Source organism: Moschus berezovskii, chromosome 11, assembly GCF_049115385.1.
Source record: "Moschus berezovskii isolate FMDL1 chromosome 11, NW_MosBer_1.0, whole genome shotgun sequence".
Lineage (NCBI taxonomy): Eukaryota > Metazoa > Chordata > Mammalia > Artiodactyla > Moschidae > Moschus > Moschus berezovskii.
In genome coordinates, this window is record NC_142470.1 from 44,334,025 (window position 1) to 44,351,309 (window position 17,285).

Sequence of the window (17,285 nt, forward strand, 5' to 3'; positions counted from 1 at the left end):
CATTTGCTAAGCTTCCAAAAGCCTATTCAGGCACAGTGTTTTTCTGTGAAGCGGTATCACCAATATTTATCAAGTTATTATGTGATAGGAACTGGTACTTATTCATACACTATCCAACTTAATCTCAACCATCCATTTTTAGAAGAAGGAATAGGCTCTTCAGAGAGGTCAAGAAAATCTGCTCGAGGTCCTATAAAGAGTTACGTTTGGAAAACAGGGCTCTAACGTTAAAAAAAGCTCTTTTCATTACGTCAGGTTGCTTGTCTGAAATAATTCTTTATATCTATTTTATTTAACAAAGTAAATCAAATTTATTTCCATGTTTTTTCTTCTAGTAGGCAATAAACCAATGCTTCTCAAGCTTAACTTTTAATAAAGTATCTTTTAATAGAATATGGCCTGAATATATCTGCATTAAAGAAAAAGTTTCAAAGGTAATTCTGATGGCAAGTGAAGGTTAAGAACCATTGTGTTAAGTTTCCAGAGAATATAAATATTACTGGAGTTTATTACTCTTGGGGATACCATAAACGTCTCTAAACTCCACTGTTGAACTCAATAATATAGGTAAATCAATGAAATAGTACTTTTTCTTAAACATTTTCCCTTACTTACAATGATTTGATTATACAAATATTTCTTAAAGTTCTGTCAGTATACATACATGCGAAAATCACTATTAAATTTAACTCTCTTAAGATTTCAAAAAGAAGTTTAGATAAATCTTCAACAGCTTTTTTTAAAAATTAAAATAAAAAATTTTCCTTTAATGATCAAACTTAAATTACTATACTAATCCTTGAAACAGTTATAATTATGTATATAATTTAAATCTTATAGAATTCTTGGGAAAAAACCCACATTAAAAAAAATTAATCCCAATTTCACTTGCAGTTAAATATGTGAACAGCAGTGACAGAAACTTTTCTTCACTTCCAGAAACCAAGGTCACTGGTAATCTGATTAAAATTTGTATTTTTTTATTCAGGTATAACACTTGCACTGTGATTCAAGTAAACTTCTGAAACCTAATGAGACTGAAAGCTGTCATCTACTAGCTCATTACGATACAGAGGAGTAAGTCCTAAATATGGAAAGAAGTAAGAAGACATGGTGATTTAAGTACAAGTAAAAAGTAATGAATAATCAAACATTCTGTTTTGGCTTCAGCTAAGAGAAAATTTGAATTTGGTACCTGATAAGGAACAAAGGTGCTACTAAAAATATCCAGTGTAAAAAGTCAGGGAGCTCCCTGGTGGCTTACTGGTTAGGATTTCATGCTTTCACTGCCACTGCCCAGGTTCCACCCCAGTCAGGGAACTGAGATTCTGCAAGCTGTGCAGCACAGCCAAAAAATAAGAGGGAAAGAGTTAAATTATTTCTTAATAATAGGCTCGTTATTGTTTAAAAATAGCTACTAAAAACAAAAATCTTAAGAAATTAATCACTGCTTCAGATTTTGAGTGCTGCTGTCGCAGAAGTGTTTACCTGCAAATACTCCACGTTAACATTTCTGCATGCATACAATAAACAATTACTGATATTGAAGCTCCAATACTTTGGCCACTTGATGCCAAAAGCTAGCTCTTTGGAAAAGACCCTGATGCTGGGAAAGATGGAGGGCAAGAGGAGAAAGGGGCGGCAGAGGATGAGATGATTAGATAAAACCACTGACTCGATGGACATGAGTTCGAGCAAACTTGGAAATAGTGAAGGACAGGGAAGCCTGGCATGCTTTGCTTTGCGTCCCTGGGGTCACAAAGAATTGGACACAACTGAGCAACTGAACAACAACACGTAAGATGATAAACTGCAGCAAAACAAAAAATACTACAGAACACAAGCAATGATCAAGAAGACAACAACAACAAAACGCCCACTTGGGAGACTGGGTGAGGCAGAAATGTTATTCACTGCATCCATTTAAAAAACTGTGGTCACATTAAGATGTAAGATCTTAATGTAGGATTAAAGATCCTACTCCTAGAAGTTTTGTTTTGAAAAGTATCATTTAAAGGAAGCATTTAAAGGATAAGAACATATGACTCAGGATGACTTCTATTATCTAAACACAGAACTGTTAATAAAATTGAAGTAGCAATGTAGGGTTTTTACATTTATTATTAAGTTTACTGTTAAGTATTTTACCTTTTTCTTTTCCTTCTGCTCTCTTATCTCTGTGAGATTGTGAAGAACAGGAGAGCCTGGCTTGCTGAAGTCCATGGGGTTGCAAAGAGTCTTGGACACAACTTAGCAACAACAACACACCTATCTTATTTTCTAACTGCTGAGTACTGTTTATAAAACCAAATTGTGTACCATCACATCATAAACAAATTGGGGTAGTTTGCCTTTTCCTTTCCAATTCTCACCTCTCTTGTTTTTCCTCAATGATTGTGATGGCTACTGCCTCCAATACAAGATCTAATAACAGCAGTGAGAGTCAGCATCAAGTAGTTCCCCTTAATTAAGATACTGATTTTTGGTCTGAGGTAAATATGCTTGATCATATTATAGAATTTTCTAATAAGTCTTAAAGTTGTTTTGCTTAAAAAATTCAGAAAATGGGTTTTTTTTTAATGTCTTTTCAGTATTTCTGGAGATAATTACACAATTTTTCCTCATATCTACTAATGTAGCAAAAACACCAATACATATTCATAAATATTCTCAGCGTGTTTGCTATTAGGGAAAGCCCAGTTTGTTTTCTATTGCAGGAAAAAGGTATGTTTCCAAATAATCAAATAAGAAAGGTGTTAGATTATCTACTCAAATAAACATAAGTCAAAAAGAAATATTTAACTTATTTGATATGGTATGGACCCATCAGAAACAGAAGATATTAAGAAGAGGTGACAAGAATACACAGAACTATACAGAAAAGATCTTCACGACCCAGATAATTACGATGCTATGATCACTCACTTAGAGCCAGACATCCTGGAGCATGAAGTCAAGTGGGCCTTAAGAAGCATCACTATGAACAAAGCTAGTGGAGGTGATAGAATGCCAGTTGAACTATTTCTAATCCTAAAAGATGATGCTATGAAAGTGCTGCAGAATATACGCCAGCATATCTGGAAAACTCAGCAGTGGCTACAGGACTGGAAAAGGTCAGTTTTCATTCCAATCCCAAAAAAGGCAATGCCAAAGAATGCTCAGACTACTGTACAATTGCACTCATCTCACACGCTAGTAAAGTAATGCTCAAAATTCTCCAAGCCAGGCTTCAACAGTGTGTGAACTGTGAACTTCCAGATGTTCAAGCTGGATTTAGAAAAGGCAGAGGAACCAGAGATCAAATTGCCAACATCTGCTGGATCATAGAGAATGCAAGAGAGTTCCAGAAAAACATGTATTTCTGCTTCATTGACTATGCCGAAGTCTTTTGACTATGGAATCACAACAAACTGGAAAATTCTGAAGGAGACAGGAATACCAGACCACCTGACCTGCCTCTTGAGAAACCTGTATGCAGGTCAGAAAGCAACAGTCAGAACTGGACATGAAAAAACAGACTCGTTCCAAATAGGGAAAGGAGTATGTCAAGGCTGTATATTGTCACCCTGCTTATTTAACTTATATGCAGAGTACATCACGAGAAAAGCTGGGCTGGAGAAAGCACAAGCTGGAATCAAGAAATATCAATAACCTCAGATATGCAGATGACACCACCCTTATGGCAGAAAGCGAAGAACTAAAGAGCCTCTTGATGAAAGTGAAAGAGGAGAGTGAAAAAGTTGGCTTAAAGCTCAATATTCAGAAAAGTAAGATCATGGCGTCTGGTCCCATCATTTCATGGCAAATAGATGGGGAAACAGTGGAAACAGTGACAGACTTTATTTTGGGGGGCTCCAAAATCACTGCCAATGGTAACTGCAGCCATGAAATTAAAAGATGCTTGCTCCCTGGAAGAAAAGTTATGACCAACCTAGACAGTATATTAAAAAGCCGAGACATTACTTTGCCAACAAACATCCATCTAGTCAAGGCTATGGTTTTTCCCGTGGTCATGGACTGTGAAGAAAGCTGAGCACCAAAGAATTGATGCTTTTGAACTGTGGTGTTGGAGAAGATTCTTGAGAGTCCTTGGACTGCAAGGAGATCCAACCAGTCCATCCTAAAGGAAATTAGTCCTGAATATTCATTGGAAGGACTGACGCTAAATGAAACTCCAATACTTTGGCCACCTGATGCGAAGAGCTGACTCATTTGAAAAGACCCTGATGCTGGGAAAGATTGAAGGCAGAGAAGGGGACAACAGAGGATGAGATGGTTGGATGGCATTACCAACTCGATGGACATGAGTTTGAGTAAACTCTGGGAGCTGGTGATGAACAAGGAGGCCTGGAGTGCTGCAGTCCATGGGTTGTAAAGAGTTGGACATGACTGACTGAACTGAACTGAATTTATTTGATCCAACTTACTCCTTACTTTCACATTTATGAGTAGGCTTCAAAACAAGTATTTTCTTATAAGTACTGAACACACTCAAATTAGTAGCAGAAGTTCCTCCAGGTTTCATCCACAGTGTATTCTTACTCAACTCTCTCAATCAATCTCATCCACCTAAGCCTTAATTAGTATATTCCAGAACTCCTGATTTTCCCCTGCAGCCCAGTCCTCAAACCTGAACTCTAGTCCAGACAAATCACTTCTCCTCAGTCCTCTCCATCTGAGCTCCTCAAAGACCTGGAACTTAATAAGAACAGAACCCAAGTTTTTCTTTCTCAAACTTGGTCCTCATTCATAATTCTTTCACCCCTAGCAGATGGCCCCACTACCCACCCAGTTTCTAAGTCAGAAACTCCAGAGCCTTTCTTGACAAAGCTCCCCTCCCTTTGCTATCTCTAAAGAACAGTTTTTATCTCATGAATACTCAATTATGGTACACCTGTTCAGTTCAGTTCAGTCGCTCAGTCGTGTTCGACTCTCTGCGACCCCATGAATCACAGCACGCCAGGCTCCCTGTCCATCACCAACTCCCGAAGTTCACACAAACTCATGTCCATCGAGTCAGTGATGCCATCCAGCCATCTCATTCTCTGTCGTCCCCTTCTTTTCCCACCCCCAATCCCTCCCAGCATCAGACTCTTTTCCAGTGAGTCAACTCGTCGCATGAGGTGGCCAAAGTATTGGAGTTTCAGCTTTAGCATCAGTCCTTCCAATGAACACCCAGGATTGATCTCCTGTAGAATGGACTGGTTGGATCTCCTTGCAGTCCAAGGGACTCTCAAGAGTCTTCTCCAGCACCACAGTTCAAAAGCATCAGCTTTCTTCACAGTCCAACTCTCACATCCATACATGACCACGGGAAAAACCATTGCCTTGACTAGACAGACCTTGGTTGGCAAAGTAATGTCTCTGCTTTTTAATATGCTATCTAGGTGGGTCATAACTTTCCTTCCAAGGAGTAAGCGTCTTTTAACTTCCTGGCTGCAATCAGCATCTGCAGTGATTTTGGAGCCCAAAAAAATAAAGTCTGACACTGTTTCCACTGTTTCCCCATCTATTTGCCATGAAGTGATGGGACCAGATGCCATGATCTTTGTTTTCTGAATGTTGAGCTTCAAGCCAAACTTTTCACTCTCCTCTTTCACTTTCATCAAGAGGCCTTTGAGTTCGTCACTTTCTGCCACAAAGGCGGTGTCATCTGCATATCTGAGGTTTGATATTTCTCCCAGCAATCTTGATTCCAGCTTGTGCTTCTTCCAGCCCAGCGTTCCTCATGATGTACTCTGCATAGAAGTTAAATAAGCAGGGTGACAGTATACAGACTTGACGTACTCCTTTTCTTATTTGGAACCAGTCTGTTGTTCCATGTCCAGTTCTAACTGTTGCTTCCTGACCTGCATACAGGTTTCTCAAGAGGCAGGTCAGGTGGTCTGGGATTCCCATCTCTTTCAGAATGTTCCACAGTTTATTGTGATCCACACAGTCAAAGGCTTTGGCATAGTCAATGAAGCAGAAATAGATGCTCTTCTGGAACTCTCTTGCTTTCTCCATGATCCAGTGGATGTTGGCAATTTGATCTCTGGTGCCTCTGCCTTTTCTAAAACCTGCGTGAACATCTGGAAGTTCACGGTTCACATATTGCTGAAGCCTGGCTTGGAGAATTTTGAGCATGACTTTACTAGCGTGTGAGATGAGTGCAATTGTGCAGTAGTTTGAGCATTCTTTGGCATTCCCTTTCTTTGTGATTGGAATGGTATACCTGTACCTCTTTCCAATTCCCCTGACTCCATTCTGATGTAAGCTGTCATTATCTAATCTCCCTCATTAGTACTTAATCATGACCAACCCAAGTAATCTTTTACTTATTTCTTTGATTCCCACCCCCACCCCAGGCTGTGGTAAACAGGATTAGGGATGGTATCCCTGATTAGGGATGCTAAGAACTGACTCATTGGGAAAGACCCTAATGCTGGGAAAAATTGAAGGCAAGAGGAGAAGAGGACCACAGAAGATGAGATGGTTGGATGGCATCACCGACTCAATGGACGTAAGTCTGAGCAAGCTCTGGGAGTTGGTGAAGGACAGGGAAGCCTGGTGTGCTGCAATCCATGGGGTTGCAAAGAGTTGGACATGACTGAGCGAATGAACTGACTGAACTGATCAGGGATCAAACCAAGGCCCCCTGCAGTGGAAGCCTGGAGTCTTAACCACTGGACCTCCAAGAAATCCCCTAGGTAACCTTTTGAAAAGTTAACCTGATCACATCAATCCCCTGCTTCTGATAAAGACTTTTAAAACGTCTTTAATACAATCTAAGCCACGCAGGTTTTAGAAAAGGCAGAGGCACCAGAGATCAAATTGCCAACATCCACTGGATCATGGAGAAAGCAAGAGAGTTCCAGAAGAGCATCTATTTCTGCTTCATTGACTATGCCAAAGCCTTTGACTGTGTGGATCACAATAAACTGTGGAACATTCTGAAAGAGATGGGAATCCCAGACCACCTGACCTGCCTCTTGAGAAACCTGTATGCAGGTCAGGAAGCAACAGTTAGAACTGGACATGGAACAACAGACTGGTTCCAAATAAGAAAAGGAGTACGTCAAGTCTGTATACTGTCACCCTGCTTATTTAACTTCTATGCAGAGTACATCATGAGGAACGCTGGGCTGGAAGAAGCACAAGCTGGAATCAAGATTGCTGGGAGAAATATCAAACCTCAAATATGCAGATGATACCACCCTTATGGCAGAAAGTGAAGAGGAACTAAGAAGCCTCTTGATGAAAGTGAAAGAGGAGAGTGAAAAGTTTGGCTTGAAGCTCAACATTCAGAAAACAAAGATCATGGCATCTGGTCCCATCACTTCATGGCAAATAGATGGGGAAACAGTGGAAACAGTGTCAGACTTTATTTTTTTGGGCTCCAAAATCACTGCAGATGCTGACTGCAGCCAGGAAATTAAAAGACGCTTACTCCTTGGAAGGAAAGTTATGACCCACCTAGATAGCATATTAAAAAGCAGAGACATTACTTTGCCAACCAAGGTCCGTCTAGTCAAGGCAATGGTTTTTCCCGTGGTCATGTATGGATGTGAGAGTTGGACTGTGAAGAAGGCTGATCGCCAAAGAATTGATGCTTCTGAACTGTGGTGTTGGAGAAGACTCTTGAGAATCCCTGTACTGCAAGGAGATCTAACCAGTCCATTCTAAAGGAGATCAGTCCTGAGTGTTCATTGGAAGGACTGATGCTAAAGCTGAAACTACAATACTTTGGCCACCTCATGCGACGAGTTGACTCACTGGAAAAGACTCTGATGCTGGGAAAGGTTGGGGGCGGGAGGAGAAGGGGACGACAGAGAATGAGATGGCTGGATGGCATCACCGACTCTGTGGACATGAGTTTGTGTGAACTCTGGGAGTTGGTGATGGACAGGGAGGCCTGGTGTGCTGTGATTCATGGGGTCGCGGAGAGTCGGACGTGACTGAGCGACTGAACTGAACTGAAGCCATTCCAGGCTGAGATCTCTCCAGTCACAGATTCCCTCTCCATTCCCCCAAGATTTTCAACACTATAAACTATGCTTTTTAACAGTGGTGCTGGAAAGACTTGAGCGTCCCTTGAACAACAAAGAGATCCAACCAGTCCATCCTAAAGAAAATCAGTCCTGAATATTCATTGGAAGAACTCATGCTGAAGCTTCAATACTTTGGCCAACTGATGTGAAGAGCCTATTCACTGGAAAAGATCCTGATGCTGGGAAAGATTGAGGGCAGGAGGAGAAAGGAATGACAGAGGATGAGATGGTTGGATGGCATCACCGACCGACTCAATGGACATGAGTTTGAGCAAACTCCTGGAGATAGTAAAGGACAGGGAAGCCTGGCGTGCTGCAGTCCATGGGGTCACTAAGAGCTGGATACGACTCAGGAACTGAACAACAACAAGGCCTTCTTTCAATTTTTGAAAGTCAGACAATAACATTCTTTTGTGCCAAGGGCTTTTGCATCTGCTGTCTATTGCACAAAACATGCCCACAAATGCTTAAATTCTTAAAAGAGTAACCAATTCCTCAAGTAAGTTTCCTAACACCCTCCCCCAACTCCTACTACACATATTTCTTTCAGAACATAAGAAGTGCAATAAGTTACAGTTTGTAAAAAGAAACATAATTTCAAAAATCACTGTGCAAACTGAGTACACTAGGGAAAACACACAGATAGGCTTAAATATAGAAAGTAATTTTAAGAAACCTATTAAATACTTTCTAAAACAATAAAGTTACCTTGTATTTTCCCTTCCATAGATAAAAATGTCATGCTCTAGAGCAACACTATCCAACAGAAATACAATAAAGCCACATATACAATTTAAAATATTCCGCAGTTGATTAAAAAAGAAACATGTGAAATTTAATATATTTTACTTAACCCAAGTATCCAAATATTATTTTAACACGTAATAATGTAAAATTTATATTTTACATTAGTTTTTGAAATCTGGTGTGCATTTTACACTTAATAAAACATATCTTACTTTGGACTAGCTTTATTTCAAGCGCCACATGTGGCTATTGGCTTCTCCTCTGCACAACATAGTCCTATAAGATAATATTCTATTTCTTATAACTAAAGTGAAAGCAAAAGTTGCTCAGTTGTATCTGACTCTTTGCGACCCCCATGGGCTATAAAGTCCATGGAATTCTACAGGCCAGAATATTGGAGTGGGTAGCTTTTCCCTTCTCCAGGGGATCTTTCCAGCCCAAGGATCGAACTCAGGTCTCCCACTTTGCAGGCAGATTCTTTACCAGCTGAGCCACAGGGAAGCCCAAGAATACTGGAGTGGGTGCTGTGTGCTTAGTCGTGTCCGACTCTTGCCACCCCATAGACTGTAGCCTGCCAGGCTCCTCTATTCATGGGCTTCTCCAGGCAAGAATACTGGAGTGGGTAGCCTATCTCTTCTCCAGATGATCTTCCTGACCCAGGAATCCAACTGGGGTCTCCTGCATTGCAGGTGGATTCTTTACCAACTGAGCTATCAGGGAAGCCCAAATAGCATACTAACAGAATCAGAGTTATTTTAAAAAGAGCATGACATTAAACAGTTTATCTCTATCAACAAGGATATGTCTCACATTTAAATTCTTCAAAAAAAATTTAAATTATGCAAACATCCTATGCTGCCGAAAAGCCTAAATTCAAAATAAAAATTTAGGTAAACAATTTTAAAACTGCATATTTATTGACCATTTGAGCAGATTACGGGAAGAGCAGTGCTCTCAACCACTACTGGTAGGAGTGACTTTATCACAACCTCTTGGAAAGCCACTGGCTTTCCCTTTGATTGAGTAACTCTACTTCTAAGACTTAGTCATATGGGAATAACCAGAGACAAAGATTTACCTACAAATTGTTCACTGAGATTCAATATGACTCATACATACACACAGCGTGCATGACACTCATATGTCCACAGGGAAAAAAATAAAATTAAGTGTAAAACACTGAAATGCTTACAGTTATTTTTTTGTGGTGTGATGACTAGTAATAATATTTTTACTATAATTTCTTTAAATATATGTAATGAGTGCTACTCTGTCCCATGTGGATGCTGTTTTGGGCAAGTCAGCTACAAAGGAACATTTTTGGGTCAAAGGGTGGAGAATTTGAATATGGCCTTGAATATTAAATTTTTTGAAGTGGTACAGGAATCTAACCGAAACTAAACAACCTACAAAACAGTCAGCATGATAAGATTTCATTCTGGTAAAAAGTATACATATATATGTATGGAATAATAGGCTAAACTGTTAACAGTGAGATTTATGGGTAACGTGAATGTAAATTGTTTTATTATTTTCTACAATGCTTTTATATGCTTCTATAATAAGACTTTAGAAAATTAAACTATTTATACACCTTATTGAGCATCTACTACATACAATACTGCTAGGTTCCATAAGGGGTACAACTGAGTAAATGGAGTCACAAACTTAAAGAAACTTTAATTAGGAGGAGCAATATAAGAAAACAGTACAAGTAATTAATGCAAGGCAGAATATAAACATCAAATAAAGTAAAATGTGGTTATAAGGCGTCTAAGAAAAAGACCTCACTTGATTGGGAAGAGTAGTGAATGAAAATGAGAAAAGACTTCATGAAAGAGAATTTGAAATAAGGATTTGTAACTGACAGAGGAAATGGCAGGCACAAAAGATAAAGCATGGAGCAACTGTCAAGAGAGCAGGAATTCACGTTATAGAGTCGGGCTGAAATGTAGGATATATGAAGGGAGTAGGCAGTGTACTGGGAAAGTAGGCTGTGAGGGCCTTGACTTCTCAGAAGGGATCAAGTACCTCTAAGTTTTTTGAGTTTAGCAATGGGCAAATTTGTTGAGGTTCCAATTCAAGAAACCGTCCTACTTCTCATCATCTTGGTTCCATCTTGCTACCATCTTGGTTCCAGTCACTGCTATCATCTATTCATTTTTAATTTCTGCAATAGTATACAGGTGTACTACATATAGAGCTGATGTCTGTATTCCTTATGAAATGACCATAATGATGATGTTTAGCTTTATCAGTCAACAATTTCTAATGAAACCTTCCGGCTGTCACTCTTGTACTCCTATAATCTACATTCTCTACAGCAGCCAGACAGATCCTTTTAAAAGACAGATTGTCACATCGCTACTCAAAAACCCTGCAATAGCTTCCCATCTCACACAGTAGAAAACAAAAGTCATGAGAATTTCCACAAAGCCCCTGATAGAGCACTGTCCTCTCACCCTCTAAATCACTGAGTCCCATACACAAACACAAAGATTCATGTGCACACACACATATACAAAAATGCCAAGACACTGAAGCTCTATGAGGGCTACTATTTTTGTTTAAATTTGACAACTTCAGTGTTTCCAGAACCTAGAACAAGGCCTGACATATAGTGAGTGTTCAATACGTATTTGCTATATGAATGGAAGAGAATACCATGATGTTAGTAGGTATTTAGTTGCAAAGGTTTGTGGCATGCTATAAATATTTATATAAATAGAACATGCAGTGAATTTATTCTAATTTACAACTTAATTTTCCTCTGGGAACTATTCACCAAAACAGTGATTGTAAATCAAGTTTTAAGCATACAGACAACCTTTAATTTATTAGCAATTTATCTTCACAAGGTTTATTTAAGTTAGTTATTTGGAACAGGAGTGGTGGTGACTGAAAAATAACAGGATGGAGCCTTAAATTTCCTATTTCTCCTCTTTTTTCACTTTTCCCAAACTCCTTACTTCCCTGTGTCCCCCTTCTCCTCCATGTAGTTTCAGACCTTTCCTTTTCCCAGGGAACAGGTCTAATCCAGACCCTTTAGCCCTACCCTAAGCTGAGGCCAGAAATAGAAACTGGAAGTGTGATACAGGGCTGTTGAGATGGCTGGCAGCTAGTAAAGGAAAGCCTAAGCAAGGGAAGTTACTACAGAGGAAGCTCAGGAGGCCAACAATTCTTCATTTAAATATTTTCAAACTAAAACTTCTTATATTTTAAAAGGAAATCAACACAAAATAACACTAACTCCTTCCTATTCTCTTTTAAAATATACACTGTTCAAAGACAGAGTGATACTTTGTTTTTAAAGGAAAAACCTGAACTTTGTATTTTACTATGATTTCAAGGGTACAACCAAGTTTAAGAAAAATACATATGATGAATGATCAAGTACATACCACCCGGGTGTGTTAAATCTTAATCTTTACCAAATCTGCCTCAGATTTAAAAGTTACAGTTGAAAAGCCATGGGCTCTTCCTAGATCCTTTATTCCTCTCCAGTTCTCCAGAAGTAACTTTTACTTTGATTTGGAATTTATCATTGCAATGCATATTTTCATACTTCTGTTACATATTATTTGTTGTTGTCATTCAGTCATTAAGAGTTGTGTTTGACTTTTTGCAACCCGGTGGACTGCAGCATGTCAGGCTCCCCTGTCCTTCACCATCTCCCAGAGTTTCCTCAAATTCATGTCCATTGAGGTGGTGATGCTATACGATTCCTATAAAATATACTGTATTGGAATGCTTTAAAAACTATATAAATATGATAAATAAACCTATTAAATCCTGGTTCTGTCACCAGTTGCTTGACTTCAGGCAAGTTACTTAACATCTCTGTGCCTAAGTTTCCTTTCTGAAAAGTGGGGATAATACCATCTCCTAGTTTACAGAGCTGTTTGTGAGTATTAAGTGAGTTAAATGAGTGTATAGAAATCACTCAGAAAAGAATCTTGCTGGGAGTTCCCTGGCAAACCAGTAATTAGGACTCCCCACTTTCACTACCAAGGGCACGGGTTCAATCCTTGGTGGGGGAACTAAGATCCAGCAAGCTGCAAGGGCTAAAAATAAATATCTTGTTCACAGCAAGTAGTGTGTATTGGTTTAGTAACATCATATAAAGTTGCAAAGCAATCTGTGACTGTGTGTGTTATGTTATATATATGTGTTATATATATATATACACTGAGAAAATACTAATTATCAAAATGATATGTATATATAATCCATATAACACCATATATTTTCAAAATTGTGTAAAAACTAGAAATATTTATGAATTTCAGGCTGGGAATACTTATAAATTTCATGCTAGCCTACTTAAAGAGGAACTGAAAGTACTAGGCATAGAGAGAAAAGGGTATTTTTTAACTCACAAATCCTAGATAAAATTAAACAAGAATATAAACATTTAATTTAAACAATGTGTGATCGCTTAAAAATACCTAAAAATTTAATGTCCTCCTTTTATGAGTTTTTGGGGGTAGGTAGGAAGAGAAAGGGTAATCCTCAATGGGACGCTAATCAAAGATTTATTAGACTGTTAAGGGAGGCACTTTAGAATTTCACACAAAATAAAACATTATTTGATAAATTTCACTATTTCTCTGTACCAGTTTTTCTCTAAGTAGGAAGAAATTAAAATTTTAAATGATCTATTTTAAAGTAGGATTCACCTAGATTACAAGATTTTCATAGGCAATTGGATTCTGTAAAATTTATCAATGCAACTGTGTATTTTCTTTGACTACAAGATTACTTTTATAATAAGTCTCTAGGTCAAAAGATCAGAAAATATCAAAACCTAAATGTCCTACATACTATATGAATTCTAGTGAATTTCTTTCAAGCACTTTAAAAAGATTTATCTATGTTTTTAATAGATATCTATAAAAAAGTATCTATGCCTTGAAGATTAATATACCTAAAGATACATAAATGGAAGAATTCGATCTAATGCGCACTTAATAAAGGTTAACATTTACTGGTCTAGATGTTATACACATGATCTGTTTTTTAATCCATGTGAGATATCTTCATGAACAAAATTTTGAAGACTACCATAAATTCTTTAAATATTTCTGCAAAGAATTAAAAATGACTACTACAAAGGCCAATACTGACGAAGTCGGCAAAGCACATAAAATGTAGAGTAACTGTGTAGATTGTATCAACACAATAGCGTTCAAACAGCTGTTTCCCTTAGAGTTTTGGCAAATACTCACGTCTAATAGGTTAATGGAAAGCAATAGTTAAATGCAACCTCAAAGATTAAACTATCTCCGCCTCCCATTCCACCAAAAAGACTAAAACGTAGCTGTTGAAAGGGAAGATTAAAGTTCAAGAGTTTTACTTCTCCTAAAGTGAGAACTTTGAAACGGAACTACCGATTTTGTTTCATTTGCTCCCCAGTAAAATATTTCCATGTCTGGGTTAGTCCTTCCCTTGGCCTCAACGGAACTAGTGGGAAATCAACGTGAACTAACCAGCAAGAGTAAAACCTAAACATTCTCAGTACTTCCCCACTGGTGAAAGGATCCCATCACCATTTACCTTATACTATGTCCCCTGCCCAAGCAAGACGTAGCACCTGCCAAACTGGGCACTTCAGGAATAATGGTCCAACTTTTCGCACGCAGTCTGGGAAGGGGACGGAGGCGATTTCTTGAGCAGTGCAAGAAGGGAGCAGAAAAGGTCCTCTCAGGAAAGGATGAATGAGCTTTGGTGCCGTCTCCTCTGCCTGCTGGAGGATTCAAAAGCTGTTTGCTTCAGAGACCCTAGGAAGCAGCACACTCGGGTCGCCGCTGGCCTGGGGCCTGGGCGAAGCAGGCAGTGTTTACACCTGTCACGAGGGAGGGGGAGGGAGAAAGAGGAAGCCAGAGCAAAGCCCCAAACTTCTCGACAAGCTCCCGGGAGGGAGCGGCCGGTGCGGAGCCGAGGGCAGGTGGAAGCGGAGGGGCAGGGCGAGCCGGCGGCGGCCAGCGACGTGGGGAAAGCTCCCACTTCGCCGGCCGGTGCCCGGGAGGGCGAGGAGGGGCCGTGCGCCTCAGGCGCCGCCGCCGGCGTCCCCGCAGCCGCTGTAGAAGAGGACAGAGCCGGGAGCCCGCAGGCCCGCAGAGCCGGCAACGTCCCCGCAGCCCCCGGCTCCGCAGCGGGCAGGTGTCCCCGGCCCAGGCGGGGATCCGGCCGGTGGGCCGGGCCAAGTCCCCTAACCTCTTTCCCCCGCGCGGCTGGGAAGGCTGGTAAAGCTTACCTGGTTCGTCCGGGGCGGCCGCGATGGGCATGGCTCAGGGGCCCGGGGAGGAACTGGCTCCCCGGGGAAGGACCGGCTATTCGGACGCGGCGCTGGTGAGAGCGGAAGGCAGGCTGCTCACAGCCCTGTCAGCGAAGCAGCGCCATGGACGCCCACCCGGAGTTTCAGTGCTGCCGCGAGACCCCCATCCCATTACCCTCCGCCCTCTTCCGCCGCCGCCGCCGCCGCCTCCACCTCCTCCTCCGCGGAGACCCCCCCGCCCACTCCACACACTCTCCCATCATGCAGCGGGGGAACCGCTGCCGCTGACACGTCACTTCCGGGCGCAGGTGGCTAGGTCGGGGCCGGGCGCTGGTGGGTGCAGAAGGGGTGGGGAGGGGGGTGCAGGACACACAGCGGGAATCGGTGTCACAGAATGCTTACCCCTGCGCAGGCGCCATCGCGCAGAGCACCGGCAGCCATTTTGGGTGCGGGCAAGCTGCCCTTTTTCCTGACTTCCTAGCGAGTCATCGAGCTGTGGGGTGGGGGGAAAGACGTCCTCCCGCACTCTGCCGCTCCTGAGGCGGCGCTCCGGGCCAGGGGCAGGTGTTCCTCAACCCGCTGAGATTAACGTTCAACTCGGGACCGTCTTAACTCTCTCGCTCTCCAAGTAAAATTTGCAAAGGTTTTGAGGCACGGAACTGTATCTTCACCAGAAACCTACTGGAGAGCACTTATTAGCTTGCCCTTTTCGCCACCAAGAACGACTTTTTCGTTCACAGTCGAAGTCCCTTCCTCTTTTTAATTTACGCTGACAGAAGAGGAAGTTGATATAAAAGAAGAGTTAAATTTAAAATGGGAAGCAAGAGGGAAAGCACCCGCCGAACTGAAAACCGTCTTTGAGATCAACAACAAAAATTTGGGGGGTTCTGCTAACAGACTGAGAAGGTGGTCGTTTATTCATATATGCTGCGTAAGACTATTCGATTAAAGTAACGAAAATTAACTTCCGCGTTTCTGTAACAGCGGTCATAACATTTTTCTATCGTCGGTCTTGATCGTTTGCGTTTTCATAACCTTTCCCCTCCCTTTGTAATGAAAATCTGTTAGAGCACCAGCCACTGTTAAAACCAGACTGCAAGACTGCGGGGATTATTGTTATCGTCTGGGATGATGAGCCTGGGATCCTATCCGGCAATCGTGAGCGCTACCGGCTGCTCCTTCTTACTTTCGCCAAACCTGCACAGGCAATTTGAATAATTTAAAATAGTTCCAAAACGGCAAAGCTCAGCAGCTACGCAAAGAAACAAGGATGGAAAACACCCACCTCAGTCACAGAGAAGTGTCCACCCTTTTGAGTGGAGGAATTACACAAATAAGGGGGAAGATAAGGACAAAAGCAGTTCATCACGGTTTATCCCGCCTCTGCAATGTTCTAGGCGACTTAACTTGGAGCGCTAAAATAGACCCGCATTTGTTTCTTTACAACTCAATGGCTGTAAGATGTACGGAGACTGCATCACTTTAAATTGGAGTATCGTTTTGCGGTGGTGGTGCTGGATTTTTGTTATTGCTCAGTCACTAAAGCAAGAAAAATCTATACAGCTTGTCAAATTTATCCCTATTGTATTTCGCCCCCTGCTGGTATGGGAGCTTGTTCATGCTCAATCTCTGAGCAGAGTCCGACTCTTTGCGACCCCATGTACTATATAACCCGCCCGACTCCTCTGTCCATGGGATTTCCCAGGCAAGAATACTGGAGCAGGTTGACATTTGCTTCTCCAAGGGATCCTCCCTATCCAGGGATTGAACCTGTGTTTCTTGCATTGGCAGGCGGGTTCTTTACCATTGAGCCACCAGGGAAGCCGTGTATGTATATATATATATATTTATATGTATTATCACTATAAGTGTTTATTGACTGGGAAGGAAAGAAACAAAAATATTTGCATTTGTGTGTATGTGTTTAGAGACTGGAAATGAATTGAGTTTAGATGTATTCATAGCTGTTGCAATTTGATAGCTCAACTAAACAAATAGCAGAAGAACATACACAAAAAGCAGACCCATCATCAAGAAAATGTTTAAAACGAAATAATAAATTTAAACATCAAAACTTTAAAAAGAAAACTCTGCTTTCAGAAAAATCTTCCTAATTTCATCCATGAAATATTACAGAATAATTTTTGTGAGGTAACTGCAGAAACCAGTTCTAGTCACTTAAGGACAATAGAGAAATCAGTGTCCAACATTGTGTAGAGCTGTTGAGTCCC

General features: G+C 40.9%; 1 protein-coding gene across 5 annotated transcripts in view; it reads right to left on the minus strand.

The window, feature by feature from the left end:
- Positions 1–15,279, minus strand: part of AFTPH (aftiphilin) — a 75,091-nt gene extending 59,812 nt beyond the window's left edge. The window contains exons 1-2 of one of the 5 annotated variants that reach the window (XM_055399177.2): positions 15,034–15,279; positions 14,334–14,523 (exon numbers count right to left, since the gene is read on the minus strand). The gene's annotated coding sequence lies outside the window, so the exon portion shown is untranslated. Of the gene's footprint in view, positions 1–14,333; positions 14,623–15,033 lie in introns of all 5 variants that reach the window. The other 4 variants (XM_055399178.2, XM_088841298.1, XM_055399175.2 and 1 more) reach the window with 4 other exon arrangements.
- Between the last annotated feature and the right edge of the window lie 2,006 nt (positions 15,280–17,285).